The 13,308-nt window shown below is 44.8% G+C and overlaps 1 protein-coding gene and 1 pseudogene across 4 annotated transcripts in view; one reads left to right on the forward strand and one right to left on the reverse strand.

The window, feature by feature from the left end:
* Msra (methionine sulfoxide reductase A) overlaps positions 1–13,308 on the forward strand; it is a 317,918-nt gene that overhangs the window by 33,365 nt on the left and 271,245 nt on the right. The window lies entirely within an intron of this gene.
* LOC127691411 (60S ribosomal protein L26-like 1) lies at positions 12,162–12,589 on the reverse strand (annotated as a pseudogene).

Below are 13,308 nucleotides of genomic sequence, written 5' to 3' on the forward strand. Positions count from 1 at the left end.
AGTTGGCCAGCCTTGTGGTAGATACTTTATACTGTTTGCTACACATACAGCCATAAACAATGTAACTTTTATGTTACCCCTTCACACCAGCTTTAAAATGGTTTTGAGCTAGTCTTATCTTTGCTTGCAGATGTTTTAGAGATGTATCTGTGTTGCCAGCATAGGCCCATCACAGTCCATCAATTCTTTGGTGGCTGGATATTCAGGCCTTTGCCTAGTGCTAAGGATGTTGTCACACTTTCCTGGCATGTCAGGCAAAGCCTGGACTTAGGGCCTCACTGCTGGCGATGGCAGCTTTCCTTGAGGATGGAACATTCACCACGTCTTCATCCACACACTACTGTCTGATAACTTTTGAACAATCTATTGGCCAGAGTAGATTTTGCTCTAACTTTTATCTGTATGCCTATTTGCTTAGTAAAATGGAGAATCTTTCTTAATCAGTAATTTCCTTTTCTATCTATTACAAAGCCTTACATAATTTTCTCTTGACTGCTTTGTCCTTATAAATCTGTAGCATGCTTTAAAATTAGTTCTTCACTGGGCAATGGTGGTGCAGGCCTTTAATCCCAGCACTTGGGAGGCAGAGGCAGGCGGATTTCTGAGCTTGAGGCTAGCCCGGTCTACAGAGTGAGTACCGGGTGAGCCAGGGCTTACGCAGAGAAACCCTGTCTCAAACAAAACAAAACAAAACAAAACAAAACAAAACAAAACAAAACAAAACAAAACAACCAAAAACACCAAAAAAGCCCAAACAAAAACAACAACAAAAAACCTAGTTCTTCATTATATGAGTTATGAATTGAGAATGCATTCTTTCAATCTTTTTTTTGTTCTCTATTTCAATTTTCTTTTCTTCCTTTTTTTTTTTTTTGAGACATGCTTTCATGTAGCTCAGGATAGCCTTGAACCAGGCTGGTCTTGAACTCCTAATCCTCTTGCCTCTAAAGTTCAGGATTACAGGCTTGTGCCTGTGGTCACTCTGTGGTGACTTTTGAAGTAGACTAGGACATATGTTTAAAATATCAAAATGGTTTCATTTTTTGTTTTCAGAGGCAATTTTCCTTATAATACCTACTTGCAGTCCATGTTCTTGGATGTGGCAGAGAAAGCAAAAGGGACTAACTAACTCTCATTGCTTCTAACGTACCACATTTGTATCCCCTTAATAGCAAGGAAATGGTTTTGAATTTTCCATATAGACTCAGTTCATTGACACGTTGGGCAGATTCCTGCTTTCCTGGAGCCAATGGCTGAGTCTGGGGCTCCTGAGAGGTCGTTTTGTTAGCCAGACTCGCAGGGCACACTGGTGCTGCAAAAGCCGCCCCAGCCCACTGGCAGCTCCCCAAACAGGACTTCTCTGCCCTTAGAAGAAACGTTCTTTTGATTTGATCATGGCCATTTCTACATAGTGAATGTTCTCTGTGCAGCCAGTGCTTTTTCCTTCCTCTCTTAGTTCTTCTAACAAAATAAATTAATTGAGAAGAGCAAACTGTTGGGGCCAGTGGGGCTCAGTTGTGGCTGAAGCTCCGACGTGTCTTTTGTTGTGCAATCAAGTAGCACTTACTCACCCAGGGTGCCGCCCTCCCACCCAAACAAAACCCTCTTAATCTCCCAAATCACTTTGCAAAACAAAGGAACACAGCTACTGAGGAGAAGGGGCGGGGCAGTGGATGCGTTCGCTGGGCGCTGCCCTCTGTGCACTTGCTGATTACTACAGAAATCTGTTTATGAACCTTTTAAAAAGCTTTGGGAGAACGGACAGTTTCTTTACCATTCACCAGGGATCCTGGAAGCAAGACTGTTAGCTGCAGTCATCAATAAAGTTCTCACTGGGAATTAATAACAGTGGGAGTCAGGGCTGGCCAAACCAAGCTTGCTGGGCCTGCCTTCCAGGCTAGATCTGGCAGGATTGCCCTCCCCAGGGGTGGAGCCTGGGTCTCCCCCTTGGTGCTTGCTGGCCACTGGCCATCTTGAACTTGATCCCTTCTCAATTTTGTGAATAAGCTGTAGAAAGGTGGGGGCCAGGAAGGGTCTTCTTTTTCTGCACTCGCTGAATTCTTCTCCCAAGTTATCATCTTCTCTGCTGTTTTCATGTTATCTAAGCTACAGATAGACAGGTACAACTCCCCCCGCCCCAACCCCAGCAGGTAAGAAAATTGCATGTCAGAGAAGTATAGTGCCTGGTGGCAAGGTCAGTGCACAGACCCAGCTTTCTGCCTCTAACTCCATTGCTCATGTTGCCTTTTTAGTGCTTGTTAACTCTGTAAGGGGCTCAGTAGGAGAGTAATGTGCTGTGTGCATGCAGGTGCCCCTGTGAGTGAGTGAGTGAATGTGTGTGTGTGTGTGTGTGTGTGTGTGAGATGTGTGAGTGTATGTGCATATTTGTAGGTGCACATGTGAGTTTGTGTATGTGTGCCACAGGCTGCCATGTTTCCTGCCATGATGATGATAAGGGATCGAACCTCTGAAACTGTAAGCCAGACCCAATCCAATGCTGTCTTTTACAAGAGTTGTCTTGGTTATGGTGTCTGTTAATAGCAATAAAACCCTAAGACAAAGGGTAAACACTCTGCTCCAACTAAACAATCTCCCCAACCCAGGATGCTGCTGTTGTTACTGTCTCTGCTTCTACTTCTTACCCCCACTCTTCTTCTCTTCCTTGTCTTCTTTTCCATTCTTCCTCTTCTTCTTCCTCCTCCTCTTCTTCTTGTACCCACCTCCTCAGTAGGGAACATGTATCCTCTGGTAAATCCTAGGTCATTCGTCCATTCATCCAATCAGTAAGTCAATCTATCCTCATCCTATATGACAAGTAGACACATCCTGGTATGTTGTTATGACAGCAGAGGAAGAAGGGCCTGGGTTATAGGTCTGTTCACTCCCTAGCTTGTCTCTTTCTTTAAATAAAGTGACAATAGAGACTCATAGAGTTTAGAAAACATGGATTTTGAAAATAAGAGGTCATCTTGAATATATCTGTATGTGTGTAAATGTATCTTTCTGTATGCTTGTGTGTATATGTTTATACACCAATCATCTTTCTAGGCCTTATTTTTATAGCTCTGTACTCAGTGCCCCCCCCCTCCACACACTTGCACCCATACATGCAAATGGCTTTTTAAAAAATAGAGACTGGGAGATGGCTCAGCAATTAAAGGCAGGTTCTGCCTTTCTGGAAGACCTGAATTCTATTCCCAGCATCCACATCGCTCATACCTTTACCTCCATGGGGCCTTATGCACTCTCTGGCTGCCATGAACACTTGCTTGCATTCCTGTGTACAATATACACAACACACACATAAGTATATACAATTAAAGACACAATGTTTTCAAAAGCCCTTAGAATTGTATAGTAAAGAGGTTCTTGGGTTGGCTTCTCTGTGGCTGGATGCGTGAGACTCTGCCTAAGGAACCACAGCTTTCTGCCATGAGCAGTGCTTGGCATGGAGGTGCCCAGGAGAGCCTAGCTGTGCTGTCAGCTTAGAATGTCCCCACACACCAGCTCCCACCCATGTTCCTGTTAATGCTTTAGAGGAACAGATCTGTGAGGATGCAGTTTGGTTGCTTCTGAAATATATAAAAGAGGAGGAGGAAGAGGAGGAGGAGAAAAAGAAAGAAAACAAAATCCCAATGTACCATTTAAATAAGGAAAAGCGAGTTTTAGCTCCACAAGTGCTTTTGCCATTTTCTTAGTCCTTATTCTCCTTCTGAGAGCTCATTACGAAAGAATGGCAGTAACTGTCCCTCAGCTGGACCAGGCGGTGAGTTAGCTCCCAGATCAAGGGCACAGGAGCTGGCAGACAGCACCTAAGTGACCTCAGGCAGTTGGCAAGCTATTCTGCCCTTTGAAAAGAACTCCCAGGAGCACCCCTAATCTCTACTGCTTTCCCTTCCCGGTGTTTAATAACCTTTGCTGCCAGGAAGCTCTTCCATTTAACTTGGTTCTCCCTCGACACAGTCAATCCCATTTCTCTTGTTGTCCTTGGTGGGGACAGAATAGTGGGTCATTATCTTCTTGATGATATCCTTAATGTTCTTGGGGATGAGGGAGGTTTCTGAGAACCTATACTTCTGCAAGTGAGATAAATATCCCCCTTCCCCTTTCTCCCTCACCTCTTTCTCCAGGGCCTTATATAGAAATAGAACTGCTGACATTTTGCCCTTGAGTTTTTGGATCCAAATACTGCATCAGGCCCGCGTTGGACAGCCATTGTGTCCGGCAGACCCTTTCATGTGCTGCTTTGAAGGCTATCCCCCAATTTAGCTGCTGTTTGCGGACCTGGCTGTGAAGCCCATTCTAGAGGCAGCAGGATATGAAGAATGACTGTTTCTCCTTTACCAGGGACGAGACACCCAAATGCCTGCGCCAGGACGCTCCACTGACATGCCCATTCTTCTGCATGGACACATCAGCACCAGCCACCAAATGCTATATACTGTGTCAGCTAGTGGCAGGGCCTGTGAAGACCAGGCCCAGAGCCATGCTCTTTTTGTTTCTTCCATCTTATAAATAACTAAAAGGTGCCTGTTGTTTGCCAATTTTGTTTGAGAAGTGATGGGTGAGCCTTTTTGTCTCCACCCGATTCCTCCGAGGGGCATGATCTGACGTCAGGTCTCCCCATCTTTCACCATGATGTCTGACAGTCTTAAACTGCACGCTGGTTGGTGGCCACATCAGCTTCTGGGGTTTTCATCTCATTTTATTTCATCCCACTTTAGATTTCATTGTTTTTTAGTTCCCTTTCTCTCCGATCCTTCCACTGAAGCATAAAAGCAGCACAGTGCTTTCTCCCGGCTGCCAGCGCGTAGGCAGCCCTCCCACCTCGGCTGCCAAGCTCTTAGCAGATGAAATAAAAGTCTATTTATAACTGGTCTCTGATGGATTTCCTCCCTACCTGTGGTTGTGCTCCATCAGCAGGTGTGCTGAGCAGATGGAGGAGGGTTTTAATTTTTTTTTCAGTTCAATTAGATCAGCTCTCCAGGTTCAGACCAGTATGTCCCTTTCTCACTCCGTCTCTTCCTCTTGGCATTGAAATTGTCGAGCATAGCAGAACCTAAATTAAGGCCAGGAGATGAAGTGAATGTAGCGACTGCCTTTAAAGTAAGTACTTTGGCAGAGGCAGAGGAAGCCTTGGATATCACAGGCAAAGTCAGTGTTAACACTTTCCTTCCTAGTGCTTAATTTCAATGTGACTTGAATAGTATTTGAAGCATGGGCTTGCTGAGAACATCTATGCTTTCTTAGTGTTAATCGCATGTTCAGACATAAGCATCTGAAACTACATTATATGGCCTCTGAAAGAACAGTTTGGTAATTCTGTATGTGTGAGGAGGAATTTTAGTCAAGAGGTGAATGGGTGAAGTCACTCACTTCATTTTCTTTTGGACAGTGCAACTATCAGGGAAGTGTTTAGGCATTACCCTGCAGTCCAGAGCCATTGCCAACATAGTCTTTGCTAGCTTGGGGTTTCACACCAGGAGCAAGTATAAAGTCAGTATGCTCCAATCAAGTTCCAGCTTCAACATCTACAGAGTTAGCAGTGCTGGCTAGTTTTATGTCAACTTGACACAAGCTAGAGTCATCTGAGAGGAAGGAACCTCAATTGAGAAAACACTCCTATAAGATCTGGCTGTAGGGCATTTTCTTAATTAGTGATTAATGTGGAGGGACCCAGCCCATTGTGGGTGGTGCATCTCTGGGCTGGTTGGTGGTCCTGGGTTCTCTAAGAAAGCAGGATGAGCAAAGCCATGGGAAGCAAGCCAGTAAGCAGCACCCTACCATGGCCTCAGCATCAGCTCCTGCCTCTTAGTCCCAGCACTGCTTGAGTTCTTGTCCTGACTTCCTTCAATGATGGACTATTTGGCCAAAGTGAAGGTCAAATAAATTCTTTCCTCCCCAACTTGATTTTGGTCGTGGTGTTTCTTCACAGTTATAGAAACCTAACTGGGACATTAGAGCAAGTGGAATATGCTTATTCTTAGTGGGGCAATTGTTTCTTCTTATCAAGAGCCTGTATTTTTTATTCTAGGGCTCTCAGGCAGGAAGCTGAGTCTGACGACATCATACATATGTTCACATATCTCAGAGACATAGCTGAGCTCCTGGCCAGTGGCATCATGCTGTCTTGACTGAGGCTCACAGTCTGGTCCTTTGCCTCTCTTCATGAGTTCATTAATACGTTGTTTGAGGATGGGTTTGAAACAAGGAAGACTTGGTCTATTCTAATGAATTTTTTTGTTTTGATTGTAAGATATAGGGCCTAGAGAGATGGGTCAGTGGATAAAATCACACACTACACAAGCATAAGGACCCGAGTTTGAATCTCCAGAACTGACATGAACTCCCAAAGCATAGCTTGACCAGAGCAGAGTGCAAACACTAAATCCTTCATCACTCTGAGATGTCAGTTTTCATCATTCAAGAATGATGAGGATGCTGAATCAAAGGTATTAATTTTTAAGGAAAGTCCCACTGTTTTATTTCTGCTTCCCTGTCCTCTCAGCCTGATGGTGATGGGGTTCAGAGCCTTGGATCTTTGGCACACTCTGTGGATTATATGGGTCTACATTCTTGTTCTGGGTGATTTTTTTTTTCATTGCTTGGATAGCCTTGGTAGGGATATTCAGTTGTGGAGATACATCCCTCATTATAGAAAAGACTACAAACGCTCTTTGCTAGGTATTCAGCACCCATTAACTGAGTATTAGCCCTCTGCCATGCACAGGAATAGTTGGGAGGAAGACAAGAACTCTATCTGAAGAGCAGTCCTTGGGTAATACAAATAACAGAGGTCATGTCTGCATGTCATTCATGAGTTCACTGAGGAAGTATTGTGGGTCTAGCCATGTCTTTGCTCAAGGGATTTCTGTGAGGTCCATTGACATCACAATACTGTCCAAATGCTTCAGTTTAGTCTGAAATTTCCCACAGCCAAGCTGCAGCCATCCTGATGCCTTCGTTTTTCACTGCTTTCCTGAACCCCAATACATCATCTTAAACACAGTTCTCAATTTTCATTTTTGACTTGACCTCTATAGTCTATAGCCTCACTTAAAGCAGTTTTTGGAGACCCTAAAACAGTGTTTCTCAACCTGTATGTTGTGCCCCTTTGGGGTCAAACAATCCTTTCACAGGGGTTGCCTAAGGCCATTGGGAAACACAGATATTTACATTATTATTCATAACAGATGCAAAATTACAGTTATGAGGTGCCAATGAAAATTATTTTATGGTTGAGAGTCACCACAACTTGAGGTGTTAAAGGGTCACAGCATTAGGAAGGTCAAAAACCACCTATCCAGAGGAAATATCTCTGTTCCCAGGACTTTGGAAACCTCTTGTGAACATATGCAATCAGGGCTCACCTTTTAGCCTTTTGGACATCTATATAGACTACATTTCTGCCTCCTTATAGGGCAGAGTTATATCTGCATAAGATCACTTGGAGAACTGAAGCTATTAGCTCCCCAAAGATCCATTATCTGGGGTATTATTTCTGGCATATTCTAATAGTGATATATAATTTGTCCATAAAATGCAGATCTTTATAATAAAATATGAACAGGCCTTTGTGGAAAGAAAAGAGTCTTGTTGAACAAGATGGCAGGACACAGCAGGGCCTGTCATTTGTGTTTTTGTTGGCCACATTCCGTAGCATCTGGAGGAAGTGACAGAGGACCCGTTGCATTCATTTTCTGCTGGCGATGTGGGTTGAATGACTCAAGTGTGGGGTGCACTTAAATGGAGAAGCAATTAGGGTAAGGCACTGTTTGTGTATTTGATTTTCTGATCAGCATGTGGTTCCCAATGGTGATTCACACTCAGCCTTCATCTTGGAGAGAAAACTGTTCAGAGATGTTGTGCCAGATTAAAAGTAAGTGTTGAATACTCAATTCTTGGAAAGTTCCAGATGGTCAGTGAAGGTGAGCCTTTCTTCAGAAGAGGCAATGTGGCTGGAGGGATATGTTCCAGAATCACAACTTGGGTAGAATACTGGGTATGCTGACAGTTTGGATAGTTTCTACAGTACTAGCTCCTAGGGCAGGCTGGAATCAGAGAGCTGTGCACTCAGGGCGAATGAGTGCAGTTTAGCAAAGGCACTGCCTGCAAAGGTCAGGGTCAAGAGAAACCAGTGGGGTTGGACAGAGCCGGCAGCAGCTAGTATAAGTTTAACTATCCTAGGCCAGAAGAGGAGCAGGAGAGTGTAGTTTTAAAAATGGGAGTGGGTGTTTGATGCACCAGTGTAGGGGAATGCCTGGGTGGGAAGATGGGAGGGGTGGGTGGGTGGAGGAGCACCCTCATAGAGGCAAGAGGAGGAGAGATGGGATAGAGGGTTTCCGAAGGGGAGACCTGGAAAGGGGGAAACATTTGAAATGTAAATAAAGAAAATATCCAATAAAAAATTGGAAGTGTGGCCACAGATGATAGATCCTAAATCCCCTAGAGCCTCCAGGATTGCTGGGGACCAGTGTTGGTTGTGCTTCATCAATTCCTCTGAAAGCTAATCCCTATTTGAGTTTCCAGACCCTCTCTGTACCCTCTTCTGTGCTTGGATGGGCTACATATACCCCAAAGGGCTTTCTGGCTCTCTGGCTCTAGTGTGTTGGCCAATGGGAGACACCGTTAGGAGACTGGACAGCTGAGAGATTGGTTAGAAATGGATTCCTGCAGGTTGTCTTGCCTGCATTTGGCCATGGCAGAATTCCTCAACTGAAGGACACAACTAGAACCAACTAAGCCTGCTGTGGGATTCTCATTGTTGAAGTGAATGCATGCTCTACTGATTGAAGAGGCTGATGGATTGAAAACATGGACTAATATGTACCACACACAGGATTTTAGAACTCAGCAAAAGCTAGTAACTTAAAAATGCCACTGAGATAGTATGGGTGCCATGAGGCTCTGGCATGGATGCAGCTAGTGATGGTGGGCGGTTCCTAGCTTTGTCTGCAAGGTAGGAGTGAGATGATGGCATGGGATACTGAGGTATGTGAAGGTTTGAGAAAGAAGAGGTGGAGAGGGGGCTTGTTGGAGCCCAGAGAGGGACTCCATGGAGCGCAGATCTGCCTGAGGCTGGAGCCTATACCTGCCATGGCAGCAGTCTAAGGCTCTGGTATCCTCAAGCTGTGTTCCTTAGGTTGGGGTGGAAGAAGAGGCAGATGCTCAGAACAGTCCAGGGATCTGGTGTGTGTGTGAATATGGATGCAGCATAAGGGAGTGAAGATTTATTTTGATTTAGTTTGAGGGGACACAGTGCTCCACAGAAGGGAAGATAAGATGGCTCCACAGTGGTAGGAGATTGTAGGTCTGCTTGCCTACATCTCTCTGAATCAGGAAGCAGATATGGGACCAGAAATAAGGCTGGTTATAAATCTCACAGCACACCCAGTCCCCAGGCCCAGGTTCCATGATTTTTCAAACTACCACCACTAGCTGGGGGACCAAAATTTAAAATATAAGTCTGTGGGGAACATTTTACTCCCATAACATATTCTTGAACTACTTTGGGATCTCTGAGTTCCAACTCCAACTCTCAGACTTGTGCCTTTGGCCACTGCAGATGTGAATCTACCAGAAAAGTGGGATTGTGACTATCACAGGAATGGCACCATTCTAAAGAGAATACTCTGTGCATTACCATAGTAATGCTGAAAGAGCTAAGGGTGTTACCCAGCATGCTGCAGGTGTTGTTAACAAACAAGGTATGCAGGCAAGACTCTTAAATAAATAAAAAATTAAAGTATCTGTCAAGCACACAGGTCTCTCTAGGAGTTGAGACAGCTTACTGAAGCTGGTAAGGAAAGATGACAAAAGGCAGAAGCCAAGGGGGGGTGGACACCAGGGCTTGATGGAAACTGCAACCTGCCCTGTCAGAACAATCCACTCAGTGGGAGCCGTGGGGTAGGGAGCATGTCCCTGGGAATTTACTGCATAAAGGACGCACAAAGCTAGATGACTCAGGATGCCATGTGGCTCAGGTGGTAGAGTGCTTGTCTAGCATGCATGATGCTTTAGGTTCCATCCCCAGCACTTAAGAAACTGGGTGCAGTGGTGCACATCTGTAATCTCAGCACTCGGGGAGAACAGGCAGAAGGATCGGAAGTTCAGAGTCAATTTCTGCTGCATGGAATTTGAGGCCAGGCTGAGGTACATGAGACCCTGCCCCCAAACAGGTAGGCAAGCAAGCAGTATAACTTCTGGCCTGTGAAAGAGAAAGGGATTGAAGTGTGCTCTGGCTGGAAAGGCAAGCACGCCCAGAGAATGGAGTAGGGCTGAGGCAGTGGAAGTGTGATGCTGCAGAGATCAGGTGTGTTGGGAATGACCATGCAAGGTAGCATCAAATAATGGCCTGTTGGCTCTGGGGCTGCATGGGTAGAGGGGTACGTGTTGGAGGTAGCTCCAATATGAGTGGAGACAAAAGGGATTCAAAGATGTAGAGGAACTTTGTAGACATTGAGATGGCCCCAACTGTTGCCAGGATTTGGGGGTGGACAGGCAGATCAGGAGACAAGTGGAAGACCATCAGAGAAAGTGTCAACATTTCCAGGGGGAATATGTAAGAGAAGGCCGAGAAGTAAGGGTGTGGTGGGCTGGGCTGTAAAGGGCGTTTGTCTAGGGAGAGGGAGAGATGACTCCTGGGCCATCCAGGGTCTTTTTCAGCAAGTCACCACGTGAGCTTCTTGCTGGGTGTGGCGCTGCCACATTCTGGCTACTTGTCTGCTCTAGGTATGAATTCTGTAGAAAAGCTAAATGGCTGTGTTGCTGTAATTGGATCTGAGACGCTCTCCCTGCTGCTCTGATTCTAGTTTGATATTAAATAGGCTATCTTACATGAGACATCAGTCGGCAAATAGAACAGGAGGTATGGCTAAATAGTTAAAATTATTTTCATCATTGTGATTGTGATCTGCCTTGCCATTTCCAACCAGATAGCCACTTATCTTCCTTGAAATTTTGTAAGAAATCTATTATTCAAGAATGCAGGCATGATTTTTGGGGGTGGTTGAGTTAAACATTTTTTTATGGATTAGATATGAAATTCAGTAAAAATAATTGAATTAAATTGAGTGACATGAATAATTCATGACATGTAATTTCACATCAGTTCTGGTGTAAGAGTAAAGCGATCAGTTTGTGTGCTGGGAAAATGTATTTTATTATTTGGAAAGGTAGTGAACATTTGCTATTTTGGAGGATAATTCATTTTGTCATTAAATAGAGATATTAAATTGTGAGAGGAAAGGAAAGCATACACTTCAACAAGAGGCCCTGATGCAATTCACGTCTTCCCTCTTTATGCTGAAGCATTTGCTGCTCTTTGTCAGTCACGAGTGACCCCAGTGGACTGGCTTAGCCTCCCAGATTTTCCAGATGAGTCCAGTAATTGTGACAGATTGTTTCAGGGAGCATGGAGGGCTGGAGCTTCCTTTGAGGAATTTCTTGATTATGGGGAGACTTTCTGGCATACTACTATCTGTGATCAGACGTGGGATGTCTGCAGGGACAGAGCATACAGGGCCTCTGTTGATTATTGGTGTGGGTGTAGAGATGGCTTCCACTGTGATATCAATGCCCTTGCAACAGATTGTTAGCAAACCTGACCATGGAGGGAGCTGTTTGTCCTCTTATCATGGAAACCTTGAAACAGTGATGTTATTCATCTCTCCAAGGGCTCAGGGCACAAGATCAGGCCTGGGGGGGGGGGGGGGGACTCTGGCAGGGAGACAGTATAGCCAGGAAAAAGTTTTGATAGCATAGGTGGATGAATGAGTTCTGGACTGTTTGTTTAAGTAGCTCCATTTTGAACCATGAATGGTTTAGAGGTCGTGTTTGTGTTTAGTGGTCATTTTAATGGTCTGTTTTGTTTCTCAAGAGTAGTTGTGTCCAGAGTAGAGTGTCTTGGGTGCAGTAAAAAGATGTTAGTGTAGGAATTGGGGATTTCTAGAGGTCTTGTTAGTGTAGAAAAAACCTTCCCTGGCTGGAGACCTAACATTTCTGATATTGGTGGTCAATCACTTAGCTGTGGTCAATCACTTAGCTGAGGACCACCTTAGGAAGTCAGGATCCCTTAAGTCATGTTAAAGAGATGGGTGGAAGAACTACTCCTTTTTTCTTTATTTAAGCAGTCTTTAATGAAAGCCATGCATGAGATGCCTCTACTCCTGCATCTTCTCCTTCATTTCTTCCTTGTATTTGCCCTTCTCCTTTCCTCCTTGTCGGGACTTGGCTTTCCCCTCCAGGATCTTCTTGCGGTCCTTGTCCAGCTTCAGCCTGGTGATGACCACCTTGCTGGGGTGGAGACCCACATGGACAGTTGCTTCTCTTGCTGGGTTCATTCAGTGTAGATGACATATTTCTTCCTGTCCACCTGCACCATCTTGCCAATCTGCTGGCCTCTGTAGTGTCCTTGAACAACCCGAACTTCATCATCCTTTCAAATGGGCACAGACCAAACATTCTACTTCTGTCTCAGTTATTTGGAAAGAGGGGAAGACGTGATCTTCCTCCGAATGTGAGAAGATGCATTGAAATGCTGTTTGCAGTTCTTGCTTCAGTCAGAAGTTACGAAGGGATTGAACTTCATTTTGGTGGCTATGATCCACCGATGGCTGCAAAAGGAAAGAGCAGAACTACTCCTTTAGTGAGATACTGTGCTTTTGCTTCCCCAGACTCCCATCCCAAGTGTAACCAGTGGCTTATGGGGCTATAGCTATACTGCTTGGTAATTCTGCCTGATTAGAAAGTCAGATTGTTCAGAAAGGTGTGGTTTTTCTTTATTTCTGTATCTGTTCTAAACATGCTTTCCCTAACAATTTAGACTTTGCTAACATCTTGGACTTCCTTATTCTTTCTCTAAAGGCCCCTGTCTTAGTTAGGGTTTTACTGCTGTGAACAGACACCATGACCAAGGCAACTCTTATAAGGACAACATTTAATTGGGGCTGACTTACAGGTTCAGAGGTTCAGTCCGTTATCATCAAGTTGGGAACATGGCAGCATCCAGGCAGGCATGGTGCAGGAGGAGCTCAGAATTCTACATCTTCATCTGAAGGCATCTAGTGGAAGACTGGCTTCCAGGCAGCTAGGATGAGGGTCTTAAAGCCCACACCCACAGTGACACACCTACTCCAACAGGGTCACACCTTCTAATAGTGCCACTCTCTGGGCTAAGCATACACAAACCATCACACCCTCTATCTACCATGTGTCTGTTTGTCCACCATGTGTCTAACCTCTAAGCTAGTTTAATGAATGGCATGGCATTTTTTCCTCTCTTCTTCATGCTTCTCCCTGGGGCTGGAG

Source organism: Apodemus sylvaticus, chromosome 8 (genome assembly GCF_947179515.1).
Source record: "Apodemus sylvaticus chromosome 8, mApoSyl1.1, whole genome shotgun sequence".
NCBI classification, from domain to species: Eukaryota; Metazoa; Chordata; class Mammalia; order Rodentia; family Muridae; genus Apodemus; species Apodemus sylvaticus.